Genomic DNA, 15,837 nt, shown 5'->3' on the forward strand with positions numbered 1-15,837 from the left:
GGATCTCAACAGAAGGTGAGCAGATCAAGAATTCCCAGACAAGGGGCACCTGGGTGGCTCAGTGGGTTAAAGCTTCTGCCTTCCACTCAGGTCATGATCTCAGGTTCTGGGATAGAGCCCCCACATCAGACTCTCTGCTCAGCAAGGAGCCTGCTTCCCCTTCTCTCTCTGCCACTTGTGATCTCTGTCAAATAAATAAATAAAATATTAAAAAAAAAATAGAATTCTCAGACAAGGCAATATATACCAAAGATTTCAAGTAGACACAGAAAAATATCATTAGATCACCCCAAGCTAAATTTCTGTGTTTCTAAACTCTATTTGGGGAGAGGGGTGCTTATCCTAGGAATGAGGAACAGCAAAAGACACAAAAGAAAAAGAAAATAACAACTGGGTTTTGGTATTATAAGTAAAACTTTTGGATTTCATTTTGGAATGAGGATAGGTGGATGTAAAATTGTGAAAGACATTTTTCTCTTGGCCATGGAAGCCATTGGAAAGGCCTAACAAGAGCACTGCAGGTTTGAGAAAATTAATGTGCATGCACTATATGGAACTATTATAGAAGCTGGAAAATGAGAGAAAGAAAATCACTTGAGGGAGATTTTACTAAAATTCAGAGTAGTTGAATGGCTCAGGTGAGCACAAGAGTACTTGAGTAGTACTCTAAGACATACTGGATGCTGCTGCATTGTCTGTGAGACATGAGGCTAAGGACTGCAAATTGGAATGTGTGTAGAGTAAAAAGTAACTGAGAAGATATGTTGATGGGTTGGAAAACAAGGCAAATTAAATGAAATTAAATATTAAATTAGGTATGGCATTGGCTTAAATTTAAAAACCCAGAAACCTAATTATTTTCTTTTGAATAAACCACTTTGATTGAAGATTATGGTTTGATGATTAACAAAATATATACAAAATTGTATATAACATTTATGATCTTTCACATGTTATGAATTTGGAGATGCAAAAGAAAGTAATCATTTTTACAATAATTTTCTCTGTCAAGTTTCCCAACTCATTAACATACCATCACCACCATCACCAATAACAGCTTAAGACCTACCTGTATCAGAACACGAATATCAAGATTGTGTGAAGACTTACATGTTCTAAAGAGGATTTCTTAACATTGAATCCAGCTCAACTAACTTTGCAGAAGTGCTTAACATGTCTGTGAATTTTAGAGATCTCCAAAATGACCGCCCATCCTGTTGCACTATTGCTTTTTGTATAACTTTATTTTAATTTCCATTTGATTTTAAATCTTACTCCTTTTTAATTAAGAATTATGACATATAATATGATATCTCACATTTATTGAATGTGTGTTTCCCAATCACCATTTCTAATTTTGTTTGATAATCTCATTGGGATCAAAGTATATAAAGAATTATACTTCTAAAAATATATTTTATTTATTTGTTTGTTTATTTATTTATTTATGAGAGAAAGAGATGGAGGGAGTGGGGAAAGGGGCAGAGGGAGAGGGAGAGAGAAAATCTCTAGTAGACTCCCTGCTGAGTGAGGAGCACAATGTAGGGTTATATCTCAGGACCCTGAGATCATGAACTGAGCTGAAATCCAGAGTCAGATGCTTAACTGAATGAGCCACCTAGGTACCCCTATAAAGAATTATACTTTTAAATAGGAATACTCCTATAAGGAATTATACTTTTATAACTGAATACCTGGATATATACATATATAAATGTAGCATACGATTGTATCACGTGTATGTGTGGGTATGTTTGCAATTAAAATCCAAGTGGGTTGGCATAGTAAAGAGTGCCTTAAGAAACAGAAGAATTCATTCATCACTTAGCACACATTTGAATATTTCAGTTCAACAAAATACCTATAACAAAATGCCTTTTTTTTCCCATAGCCCTAGTTAGTTTCTCACTGTCTCCCTAGAGCTTTTCAAGTAATCTCAGTTACTGTGAATTAATTCAGCTCACAGGCAACTTTAAGCTGAATGTAAAACCTAATAATTAATAAATTGTGATTTGTAAAATAGTGCTTGTGGATATTTTATTTTAAAAAACATTGCCCTTTGACATTACTTCATGATTTTCATTTCCTTATTTTTATGCTAAACATCACCAAGTGTTTAATATATCCCATTACTCAGATTGAGGGAAAAAATAGTAAAAATAATGCAAAAGTTTAGTAGAATAAATATATTTTAACTGAAGTGAAAGGATCTTTATTCAAGTTGTTTTCTTTCTTAATTAATTTCTGCTTTCTCTGAAACTGTCATTTAGGTATTTTACATTTGTATAATATAGAAGAATCAATCTTTGTGTTCCTAGGTTGTATATATGAAATTAACCTTACGAGGAATAGCTTTGTCTTGAAATGAGTATCAATTTACTATATTTTAGAAGATCATATTTTCCTGATGGAGTTATTATGTTTGTGAATATTTTAATAACTAATTCTAGTTATAACTTCCACTATAGTACTTATTTTTAGTAGTAAAAACCTTTCTTACTACAGATATTGTTAATAATGAATTACCTAAATTGTAAATAAACTTCCATTATAAAGTGCTCAGTAAATACTAGATTTTAGGTATTGTAATTATATTATTCCTATCAGAAAAGTAAAAGGTTTAGAAAAACAACTTTGATGTCATAATGAAAATTTTATTGTCATGGGTTTTATGTTTTCAATAGACAAATATGAATAAATAATTTTAATGTTCTGAATACAGGTTTATTATGTCAGTCAATTCTCATGGTTGTGTGTAAGAAAAACTGACCCTGGTTTGCTTAAGAAGACAATGAATTTATATTTATAGATATATTTATATATATATATTTTTATTTATAAATATATTTTAGATATATATTTATAAATATGTATATATTTATAGATATATTTATATCTAGATACAGGATAGATTGAAAATTCACAGGCTTGAAAAATGGTCAAGAACTTAGAGAAAGTGAGTTTGGTAAAACAAAGAGGAGGTCAGATATGAGTAACTGGTAAGACCTCTGTCTGTAGCACAGACATCATTAATTACCTTTCATTTCACTTCAAACAGGAGCCTTCTACAATGGCCATGCAATTTCTCTACTGTTCCTAGGTATTTCATCCAGGAAATGAATAATATTTATAGGATTTATAATATCTAATAGGAACATCTTATTGATCAAACCTAGAACATATACCTGTAACCAGCTTGTGTGGGGAAAGGTAGTACTTAGCATCTTTCATTTGAGAAATCTGGTCTAGAAGAACACCATGCCTGAAAATTTATGCCTAAGTGGTGTATAGGAATGTTACATAATGGGACAATGATCGGTGCAGAGAAGATGAGCACAATTAAAGAAAAAGGAAAAACTTATCAACATCACTTCAGCTCTTGACTAGAGCATTATTTTTCAAAGATTTATTTATTTATATGAGAGAAAGAGAGAGAAAGAAAGCTGGGGTGGAGCATGGGAGAGGGAGAGAGAGAGAGATCGTCTCAAGCAGACTTTCCACTGAGTGAGGAGCCTGGTGTGGGGCTTGATCTCACTACCCTGAGATCATGAAATGAGCTGAAATCAAGAGTGGGTCACTTAACCAACTGTGCCACCCAGATGTCCCCAGAGCATTGATTATTAAAAAGGTATGAAATGACTCCTAATTTCATCTCCAATGTGTAAAACGTTTAGTAATCATCAGTCTCATATTTATGATAAATAAATGCATGAACAAATTCAAAATCAATGGCTCTTTAACCCTTCAGAGAAAAGGTCACAGGGCAAAAATGCCCTTTAAAATCTATAGGGAGAAGTTAATCCAGTCAAAGATAAGATCTGTTTACCAGAAAAAGCTGTTGAGCATTAACTGGTTGGGATAATTAAATGGTAATCTAGATGAATTGCTGAAGGCAGAGTGGGGACTAATACGAGAGTAAGAAACATCTGGGGCTCAAGTCTTAAAGGGCTTCCCACACTTTGGTGGGGTTAATGTCCAGAAACCCCAGCAAGTTCTCACAGTGAAGAGCCAAGAAAGAACAGCTCTTGGCTCTCCCAGGGGAAGGATAGAGTAAGAGTTGTGAAATAAAGTCAGAACCTTTTCCATAACAAAGGCCAACTCTCCAGGAAAAATGTTACTGGAGATTAAATCCTACCTGAGAGAAGGGTATTTCTCATACTCCAGCCCTCTCTGGCCTTTCTATCTTACCTAATGGAATAAAGGGGAGAAAGAAAGCTAAGACCATTGTGCAGTTCACATCTCAGGGACTCAGACTCACTAACTAAAATACCCACATTTCATCACAAGATTAAAGAAGGCTTTAATTTCTTCAAGCCTTAACAATGAAATGATGGGGCTCTGGTAAAATAGCTGTGAATTACAACATGAATAGTGGAAAGATGCAAAAATCTCTCGGTGGAGTAGGATATACCGAAGCAAGAAGTCAGCTTAGTCTGGACACTAGAGGAGATTGAAATTTCTGTCACCTACAGCTACAGCAAACAGTAAACACAATTCAACGCCTATTCCTATTAATATAAAACCTCACATTAAATATCTATTTACCTCCAGTGATACTGCAATTTTAATAAGAAATATCTGTATTTGGTCATTGCTTCCATTTCTGGCACAGAGCTCCTAAAACGCTTGGAGTTTCCCAAGTGATAAAAACAATGGGAGGATCTTCTGTGTGTGTGTTTATATATACACATATACACACACAGTCATCTCTTCCTCAAATAGCTCCAGAGCCATAAAGATGAAATAGCTCTCTTGTTATTCCTACAAGTTCCTTTCCACCACACCTGAGTTTATGCTAATGGAATGACTTTTGGAAAGTCCCTAAGGATGGGGGCTTGTTGCCAGGAGAAGCAAACAAAACTGGATAGCAAGAGGATGCCTGGGTGGCTCAGTGGTTAAAGCCTCTGCCTTCGGCTCAAGTCATGATCCCAGGGTCCTGAAATCGAGCCTCACATCGGGCTCTCTGCTCAGCAGGGAGCCTGCCTCCTCCTCCTCTCTCTCTCTGCCTGCCTCTCTGCCTACTTGTGATCTATCGGTCAAATAAATAAATAAATAAAAATCTTTAAAAAAACAAACAAACAAAAAACTGGAGAGTTGGAATTTGTAGTCCCACTCCCTGACCTCAGAGGAGGGGAGAATGGTTGGAGGTTGAATTAATCACCGATGACCAATGAATTAATCGAGGATGCTTAGCAGTGAAGCCTCCATAAAATTGCAAAAGGAGAGGTTCAGAGAGCTTCTAGATTGGTGAATGTGTGGAAATGAGGAAAGGGTGGCATGCCTGAAAAGACCATGGAAGTTGTGTGTTCCTTAACCCATAACTTGTTTTATGCATCTCTTCATATGGCTACTATTTTTTTTAATCCTCTAAGATCTTTTGTAACACACCAGTGATCCAGTAAATAAATTTTTTCCTGAGTTCTGTGACCCACTATACAAATTAATCAGACCCAAAGATGGGGTTGTAGGAAACTCAGGTCAGTCAGAAACACAGGTAACAACCTGTATTTGCAACTGGCATCTGCAGGGTGGGGTTGGAAGGGGGAAGTCCTATGGGACTGGCACTACTCCAGATAATGTCAGAATTAGTTAAGATAAATTGCAGGACATCCCTGTGGTGTTGCAGAATTTCTTTGGTTGGGAAAACCTGCACATCCAATATCAGAAGTGTAGTACAGCAGTATTAAGAGTAGGGGAGAAAGGCAGAAGCAGATTTTTCCTTTAGTCCTCCATTCCCACCATCAGATACATCATGAGGGTTTTCAACAAAAACATTGCAAGTAATACTAAAAAGCAAGGAAGAAAATTAATCTGAAGAAGCAAAGTAAGCATCAGAATTGGATTTAACATATGATAGATTTGGGAATTATCAGACGTATAATTATGACCTATGCTAAGGGCTCTAAAGGAAAAAAGTAGACAACATACAAGAACAGACTGGTAATATAAGTAAAGAGAGAGTGTAAGTAAAATTTCAAAAGGGAATGATAAAAATTAAAAAAAAAAACCTTTAAGAGAAAGGAAAAATGCTTTTGATATGTCTGTTAGTAGACTGCACATAGAAAAAGAAAGCATTAATGAGCCAAAAGATAGATCAATAGAAACGCCCCAAACCAAAATACAAGGAGAGAAAAATAAAAATAAAAAAGAGTATCCAGGAACTATGGAACAATTTCAAAATGGGTAATAAAGATATAAGACAGGCTAACTCTTCAACACTGCATCCTCTTTGCTTCAGTGAACAGGATATCTTCTGTGTCTTCCTATCAGAAAGAGTAGGTGGAGGGGTTTTGTTAATATATTTATTCTAATAACCCTACTTATCTGAGTCTTATGATCCTTTATTCTACCATCTGCCATGCATTTCTGGCTTATCGGTTTTACTGCGTAATACTGTTTTTCCAAGCTTCCGAAAGTCATCCTAGCAGGATGTTAGCATATCTCCCAGAATCCTTGTTGGAGTGTTAAATCCTGTGTTGTAAGAGAGTGCTGCCATATAAAGAACTTCTCCAGTTTTGTACTGTTTCCCACCATCCTCAAGATCCAATCTGATACATGATCCCCTAAAGCTCTTGCCAGAATATTTTGGCTACCTCCTGCAGCTTCTTCAGCGAATAGTCCCAGTCCCTTTCTTCTTTGAACAGACAGAGCACTTTTTTCAGATTCTGTAGTGTCTTGATCTCAGATCCTTCCCTGGTGGCCAGGAAGGCAGCTGGAAGTGGAGTAGTATATGCTTTATTTTAAAATAGAAACTTTGTATTGTCTTTAACTGGGGATGGGCAGGGGGTTTTACTAATAGAGAGTAGTTGGCCACTTTGGTAGATGCACAGTATTTCCAGGGAATCTATAGATTCATGATTTTTCAGTGCATCAGTCCTCACGCCCCTATTCCGACTCTGACAGTTTCCACTTTGTCCTATAAAGCATTAATCTTGGCATTAACAGATTTGTTGGATTTGAGAATTTAAACTGCTTTGACACTCTGCTATCCTTTTAACTAAATCCTAGGACTGCTTCTCATTTTTGTTCACCCTCTTGCTGAAGGAGAGGCTTACCTCTTTATATGCTACCAGTTAGTCCCTCTGTTTTTTGCATTTTGCCATAAACTGGTGATTATTTAGCTTCAACCTTTCATTATCTTGAATGAATCTACCAACAGCCGCCACATTATTACATAATCCTTACAATTACTAATTCTCTTGTACCTCTCAATGTCCTGAGATACTACAGCTGACAATTCATACACTTACACTGATATGTCACCTTACTTCATTCCCAGTTGCAGTTTCAACATCTGCACCATGACCACACACCTGGAGCTATCCATATTCCATACACCATCAAGGACACTGTCCTCATTGTCAGCCTGCTGCAAAATCCCATTTTATAATTTGCTTCCTCAAATCACTCCAGACAACAACTGTCTCAGTTTGAGTTTCTCAGGAAGCAGATCGTTAGACATCTGCATATAGTATGTTTATTTGGAAATACCCTTGGGAACAACATCTCTAAAAGAGTGAGAGAAGCAGGTATTAACAGGACAAGTTGAATTGGGATGATTTTGCAATAGAATCTTGAACAATTCTTATAGGTAGCCATGGGACAGGAATCACATTTCAGAGTTACATGCAGATGAAGGCTTGAAGCTAAGTTTTATAGGATTCTGTATTGACCCGTTATTGTAGAAGGAATGGATTCATAATGTTAATGGTCAAAGACACAATACTCAGTTTTTTTATACATTATTAACAGTCCTAATTTTTTAAGTCTACACAATTAAAAAACAAAAACAAGTCCTGATCTGCAGTGTTTGTAGATTTCCTTGGTGTATCTATTCCTATTATAGCCAATTTTAAGCTTCCAGTGAAATGTGGCCTACCACAATGTTGAGAAAAGATGGGCAGTAACACAGTTACAGAAATGTAAGAGATGTAAATATAAGAGCCCAAGTAAGAGAAAAATGTAGTAAAATAATTGGGATGTGATGGCTTTTAAGTATTTAAAACACTTAAAATATAATTTATAGAACTGCAATGCATATTTTCATTTTTTAACATAACTATGTCTAAAAACTGGCTCACACATTTTCTGAATATTTACAGATTGGATATTGCAAGCTACACAAGCTGGTTTGAGCAAACTGCTGCATCCTATCATTGCACTCTGTGACCATATGACCCATATTAAACTTAAATGCAACATATTATTGCATTTATTAGTGTATTACAGCTGCCATATTAATTTGCACTTTCCTCAATTGGCCACTCATATTAGAAAACTAACAAGCTGTAAAGCCATCCTCAAGGCACTTTTTGAACTCCTCTGTGTAACTGAATGCCTAAGCTTCTTCCTCTAGTATAGAAATGGCCTGGAAGAGAGTCTGCACTGAACACTAAAACTTTTGTTTAAAAAAAAAAAAACATATTGGGGGTGCCTGGTGGTTCAGTCGTTAAGCATCTGGCTTCAGCGCAGGTAATGATCCTGGGTCCTGGGATTGAGCCCCACATTGGGCTCCCTTTTTAGCAGGAAGCCTGCTTCTCCCTCTTCCACTCTTACAGCTTGTGTTCCCTCTCTCTCTGGGTCTCTCTCTGTCAAATAAATAAAATCTTTTAAAAATACATATTTGATTGCCTCTTCATTCTATTTCAAGGAGACCCATGTATGATTATTCTAACTTTTTAAGCTTGTATGCTTTCTACCTATATCGGAACAGTAAAGAAGGACACTTGGCAACTGTGGGCCAGAGAAAAAGGCCACCAGGGATGTGGCCTGGGAAATGGGCATGAAAAATAAGAGTCAGTCCTCTTGTCTGAGCTCCCTGACGTTGTAAGAGCTCATATTAATTAAGGTACTCTCAAGAATTACATAAAACATGTTGCATACATTATTATAGTGAATATTATTATTATCTACCTTAATTTATGAGGAAATAAGGGGACTAACATGTTAAGCCATTAGCCCAAAGGCACACTTCTTACCAAGCAGTGAAACCAAGATTAAGCCCAAATTCCATGAATTCAGATGCTTACCAATTTCATATATTAATCACTTTAACTAAATACATCATTCACATAGGACTTAATCATGGAAATAAATATATTTTTAAAAATTGACTTTGCATAAGTAACATCAACACTGAGTTCAATGGTTATGCTTCAAATACAAGCCATTATTAGTGTATTACAGCTGCCTTAACATTTGGTTGACAGAAGTAACAGCAAAGATAGTGAACTTTTGTGCTTCTAAGTATATACAAATAAAGCAAACAGAATAAATAACATTTCTACAGCTGCTATCATGGGAACCAGAGAAGAGACACCAAAGTCAGGACTAGTAAGCTATTTCCTAACTAATGGCTGGGACATTTTAAATAGATAACCTAAATAAATTTTGGTTGATTCAGTAGTTTAAGCAGTATTCTTGAAAAGTTAGATTAATATCATTGTTGATTTGTTCAATCATACAAGTTGTGGTGATTAATCTTGTTTTAAGAAAATGTGATGATGCTGGTAGAAAGAAGAGGCATATTCTTTTTATGAAGTTGAGTAAGACAGACAACACTTAATACAGAATTGCAAAGAATTCATTTTGCCCTCGATAGTGTATTTTTAGGTACTCGTAGAAATGGAAACTTTAATTTAAAAAGCAATATATTATCCTTTGGCACATAAAGCACCACAAAATTTCACCCCAGTGACTGATCAATGTGGTAATGACTTTTGAAATAAGTTAGTAAATAAATGAAATTAAAGTTACACCCTCAGGAAAAAAAATGTACCCCAAGTTCAGCTTTCCAAGAATTATCTGGTGAAGATAATTAAGTGTATGTGAGTAAAGAAAATTAAATAACATTGGAAATTTTCAAAGTAAGAACACTACTATCTTATCCCTTGTTCATTCTATCTGCCCAATTATCTGTGTTTACTAATAAAATGCACAGTATTTTCAATGGATGAAATACAAAAACATGTCATCAATAATTGTCATTACATCAAATATGTAAATAAATGCCCGTAGTATATCCATTTGTATGTGTGCTGTATGTATGTTCACTTATGTATTTTAAAAGTAATTATTAGTACTTATCAAAAAATAGATTCTAAGTGAGTGCCATATGATGGAAAGTCCTCTGCATCCTTGTTGTACCTACGGCTCCCATTTAAGTCACATGCTCAGCTGCACTTCTTTGTATGTAGGAAGCTGTGCCTTAGGTTTGATGTCCAGAAGGATTTCCTCCGACCTGATGTGCCATAGACTGTTGACTGACTAAAAGTTACATTAAATATGAGGAAGGCCAGTGGTTTTATGAGAAAGGCTGGTTTAGAATCTCTGTTAACTGACCCAAACAAATCTCTCTTTTGGGGTTTGATTAACATAAGACATACAAAGAATTTTTGCAGGCAGTGGAGTGAAGCAAAACCCAGATCATATACGTGAAGTACTCAGAACAAACTGTTTCACAGTAGAAACCAAAAATAAGGAGAAGTTTTCTCACATTTATGGAAGGTAAGTTTAAAAAAAAAAAAAGGGTAGGAACATGAGAAACAGATGGAGTAGATACTACAGCAGCCAAAAGACATGAGGTAAGTTGTGAGTTATTTTGGTGCCATTAGACCTGACACAGTATCATAAATTTCTCACTTAATCTTGATGCTTTCATTTTATTTGTTGAAGAATTTTTGTGCATTTTTTCTTTACTGCACAGTTTATAATAAAAGACCTATACCAGTAAGAGTAAGCTAAACCTGTTCCTTTTGCTTCATATCAGAGTCAAACTAACACAGTATGAACATATATATACTTTAAAAAAAAACCAGAAATGTACATAGGTACACAAAATTTTATTTAGCAATTTATATCCCTTTCTTTTCATCCTAAATTGCTTGTAGAGCACCTATCTTATGTTGCTCATTCTTTCTGTTTTTGGAAACAGCTTTGAAGCTCTCTGAGAAGTTAGAGAACACAGTTTTTAATTTTTTTTTTAACAAAGAAAAGGGCAAACAATTGTTTCTCTCTACCAGATATTTCTGTTTATAGAAACAGTATAGAAGTTTATATCCATCCATTCCATACATCTCCTAGAATGTGGTATTCTTGCTGAAATCTCAAGACTGTTTCTGCTGGAGAAAGGAAAGCCATTTAGGGGAATATTATGGAGCTTCATCTCTTCTTCTTGGTGGAGAAAAATAGCTCTTTTGATAGGAGAAAGAAAAAGAATGTGAAAACAAAGAGCAGAATGAACCTTACCAATGCGAAATGGCACAGGGAATTCAGACATACGGATGCTCTGACAAGTTTGCAGGAGACTTAGCATTCTGCTTGTGTTCTCACCTACTCACAGGCTAACACGTCATGGACACCCCTCTTGGATTCATGGAGCTAGCACAATCGTGCCATTGTATAAAGTGACATCATGGGAAAATGTTCTAAGAACAGTGTTTATGAAGCCTACTATTTGGACAGTATTTATGTCATCAGAAGTCATCTAGACCAATCTTCCCATTTTCAGCTGGAGAAACACAAGGTCCAGAAACATTCAGTCATTAGCTCAAGGTCACAGAGTTAGTTAGAATCAGATCTAGGACCACAGCTGATTTTTTTGATTCCCATTTGAGTTTTCATTTCACTTCCCATATTTTCTTCCACAATGGCATAGATTCAACCTTCCCTGCCTGATGACGGAAATCTTCAACTAATGTTCACAAGGTTTATGTTTGTACTTGATTTAAAATTCGGCCTACAAAGAGACTTACTGCAATACTAATGATTTTATGAAATAAATGCTATTTCAGTAATGAATTCTAGGTTATAATGCATCACTTAATGCAATCCCATAAAGAAAATAAAAGCAAACAACAACCCCTAAGAAGCAACTACTACTATTTATCCCATTTTACAGAAGAAATTGCATTTCAGGGAATTTAAATAAATTACCCTTAGTAACAGAGATTACAAGGTAGAAAATTGCGGCTTGTGTATCTATCTGATTCGCGAGAACAGCCTCAGTTTATGGTCAGTTTCTCCTTAGTTTACATTTCTGCATGTAATCCAGTTTCACTGGTTTAGACTCAAAACATTGCTTTCTCGGTAGATTGGCCATTACTCCTTAAACTGAATGTTACTGTCCTTTGTACTTTTCCACTGCTTGAATTTGAGAGTAGTTTAGAGAAATAGAACAACAACAAAAAAAAAGAGTCTCTGCCAGAACTAATCCTTATTAGCCTGAAGCTTCTGTATCTCTCAGTGTGATCTTTCCTCTGCCTTAAAAGATTTGGTGCATCAATAGTACTCAAGGAGGTTATAGAATCTTTTATGTAATTAATAGTATGTCTTCTGAGGAATAAATATAGAGTTTAAAATACAAATTCACACAATATTCTGAAGAAGTGATGACTTGATGTGTTCCAACGCATAAATCCTCCAGAAGGACTGAAGGATTAAATTAGTGACAAAAAGGAGAAAAAGTTTCCTTTTAGAGTTTGTAGTATTGTTTTTCTCTATCTGCAGAAGCAAGTACATGAATAAATAAATAAAAACAACAAATCAACGAAAATATGGCAAAACCAGTTTCAATTATTTCATATTGTCAATCATGCATTCAATTAATGTTTTCTGAGCTCCAATATATTAAGAACATTAGGCTAAATGCTGTGGACTATCTGAGGGCTAGGTGCTCTGTGTAACTCACTTCAGAGACTATATATGTCAATTATAGCACAGGCCATGGTGATATGTGTAACAAGAGGAATGTAATGTTTACTGTGCTCTGCTAGAGAAACATTACTGTAGATAGTGCAGATAGTCAACTATTATAATCAACCACAATTTGAAGCATTCTTCCATAGTGAACATAGCCATTTAAAGTCCAAAGCTAAGGATAGTAAAAAGTAAAACAAAATGAAATTACATATAACCATGATTTGGTAAGGTATGTGGAATGATTTCTTCACCTCAGTGTTCTACTATTTTACTTTCTAAAATAATGCATTTCACTTCTAAATGATGTTAAAATGAATAACACCTAATCATAACTCAAGAAGTATTAGGGACACGTTAATAATAATGTAGCTAAACACTCTGGATTTATTAATACAGTCAGGTAGCTATGATTTGTAGGGTCTGTAACTTCGAGGTGATTTGCACACTAACAATAGAAATAAAACAATTGTCTGCATAAATAGTGAAAATTAGGCATATTGGTAAAATGTAGATTACTATGTATTTATAATATAATTTCTTCTTACCATCATACAGTATTTCAGATATTCTTGAAATACAGAAAAACTGTAAAATATTCCATATAAAAATATTCCATTCTAGAAATGGAAGGAATAAAAGTTGCTTGTATTTTTATTAGACATTAAAATTATCCCATGATTTTTATAAATTAACTGATGGTGTCTACATAGGATACTTATAGATTCAAGTATTTTGTTCCAAATATTGCTGGCAGTGATAAACATATTTAACCAAAATTTGTGTGGGTGAGCTTTTCTAAATAAAAAATAACTAATTTTCTGATAATAGTACAAAACATCATTCAATTGGTGCCTTTCTATTTATCTTTCAATTCACATCAACTGGTTAGCAAGTAGGATTTTCTATAGCAAGGAAATATAGTAATCAATCAAAGTGAACATATTAACACAACTTGAAATGCATTCTATATGTTCTATGAATCATTATTTTTTCAGTTATTTTTTCCCATTTGGAAATACATTTCACTTGTTATTTTGCCTCAGATAAGATTTTTTCTTTCATAATTGCCCTTAGGGATTCTAATCAAAGGGGGATATCATGAGAAATACAGCACGCATTGGAACCACACACATTCAGTGTTCAGACCATTGAATAAGGAATGCTGAGCAGATATATAATTAAATACAATAACAGCTGTGTTTATGACATAGGAAGAAAGATGAAAAAGTAATCCTGCTTACTCATTTAATTTTCATTTTCTTAGACCAAATATAAATGTAATTAAAATTCTGTAATGTAGTTTTAGAAATACCGTGAAATTCGATGCCAGAGTAACACCTAAACGAGTTCTAGACATCAAAAATAAACCTGAATATAGGAAACCCTACATAGTTTGAATATCCATCCACTCATTTATTCATTCATTTTTCTTATTTACTCAATTTTTCAATATTTACCTGATCCTTTATTGAAAAACATTATACTAGCTGTCATGATAAACAGGTACAAAGCAGGAACAGGACATGCCCTCTGAAATGAAATAAATCCATTAGCCAAAAATGTTATTGACAGGCTACAAAATGGGGTGCCTGGGTGACTCGGTCAGTTAAGTATCTGCCTTCAGCTCAGGTCATGATCTTAGGGTCCTGGGATTGAGCCCTGAGCAGAGAATCTGCTTCTCCCTTTCCATTTGCTGGTACCCCACTTGTGCTCTCTCTGTGTCTGTATCTTTCTCCCTCTCTGTCAAATAAATAAATAAAATCTTTAAGAGAAGAAAGTCTAGGGCGCCTGGGTGGCTCAGTGGGTTAAGCCGCTGCCTTCGGCTCGGGTCATGATCTCAGGGTGCTGGGATCAAGTCCCGCATCAGGCTCTCTGCTCAGCAGGGAGCCTGCTTCCCTTCCTCTCTCTCTGCCTGCCTCTCTGCCTGCTTGTGATTTCTCTCTGTCAAATAAATAAATAAAATCTTTAAAAAAAAAAAAGTCTGCAAAAATGGACATGACTTTCAAATTTGTTTTGTTAATTAATATTTTATAGTTTGGCCCTGAAATAATTAAACAATTTTATGTTGTTAACCTCTAGATTTACTATCTTGTAATGTCTTGTATTTGGGGTGCCAGATGAAATGTATATTTTAGTATTAGCAATAAATACTTTGAATGGAAAATCTGCATTTTGCCAGCACTACATGAATAAATAATATAATTTCTTTGACACTGTACTCTTCTGTAAAAAAATAAAGACTAACCACGTAGTTTTAAAAAATAGTCTCACTTTTTCTGGAATAAAGGATTCAGCAACTTTCCAATTTCCTTTTTCAGAGATGATAATAATAGTGAAAGCCACAGGAGTAAATATTCTCAAATTTCCCATGATTTGATGTGCAGTTTCTTATATACTTTGAACAATGGAAGAGGCCTGGCTGGAGTGCTTTAAAGAATTACAGTTTTAGGGGTGACTGGGTGGCTCAGTTGGTTAGGCATCTTCCTTTGGTTCAGGACATGATCCGAGGGATCTGAAATTTAGCCCTGTGTCGGGCTCCCAGCTCTGTAAGGAGCTTGCTTCTCCCTCTGGCCCTCTTCCCTGCTACTTCTCTCTCTCTCTTACACAGCTTCTCTCTTTCTGAAATAAGTAAATAAAATCTTTAAAAAAAGAGAATTGCAGTTTTATATGGATTAAATATGGGAGGGTAAAGAAATAAAGGGCTTGATCAGCTCTGATAAGGGGTTTATATGAAGGAACAGAATATGATCAATTAGAGTGGATTGGAGGCTTGGAGGATGAATGGATGCAGCTTTTAGAAAACAATTAAAGATCTTTAGAAGAAGTCTATAAGAATGTTAATGAAGGGGCACCTGGGTGGCTCAGTGGGTTAAAGCCTCTGCCTTCAGGTCAGGGGGTTAAAGCCTCTGCCTTCATCTCAGGGTCCTGGGATCGAGCCCCACATCAGCCTCTCTGCTCAGCAGGGAGCCTGCTTCCTCCTATCTCTCTGCCTTCTCCTCTGTCAAATAAATAAATAAAATCTTAAAAAAAAAGAACATTAATGAAGTCAGTGACAGAGAGCAAGAGATGATAATGGTTTAGTCAATAAAATGAATTTAAATACATTATTTTATTTAAATTCAATAACTTCTAAAAATA

Source organism: Mustela nigripes, chromosome 1 (assembly GCF_022355385.1).
Source record: "Mustela nigripes isolate SB6536 chromosome 1, MUSNIG.SB6536, whole genome shotgun sequence".
Taxonomy (NCBI): Eukaryota; Metazoa; Chordata; class Mammalia; order Carnivora; family Mustelidae; genus Mustela; species Mustela nigripes.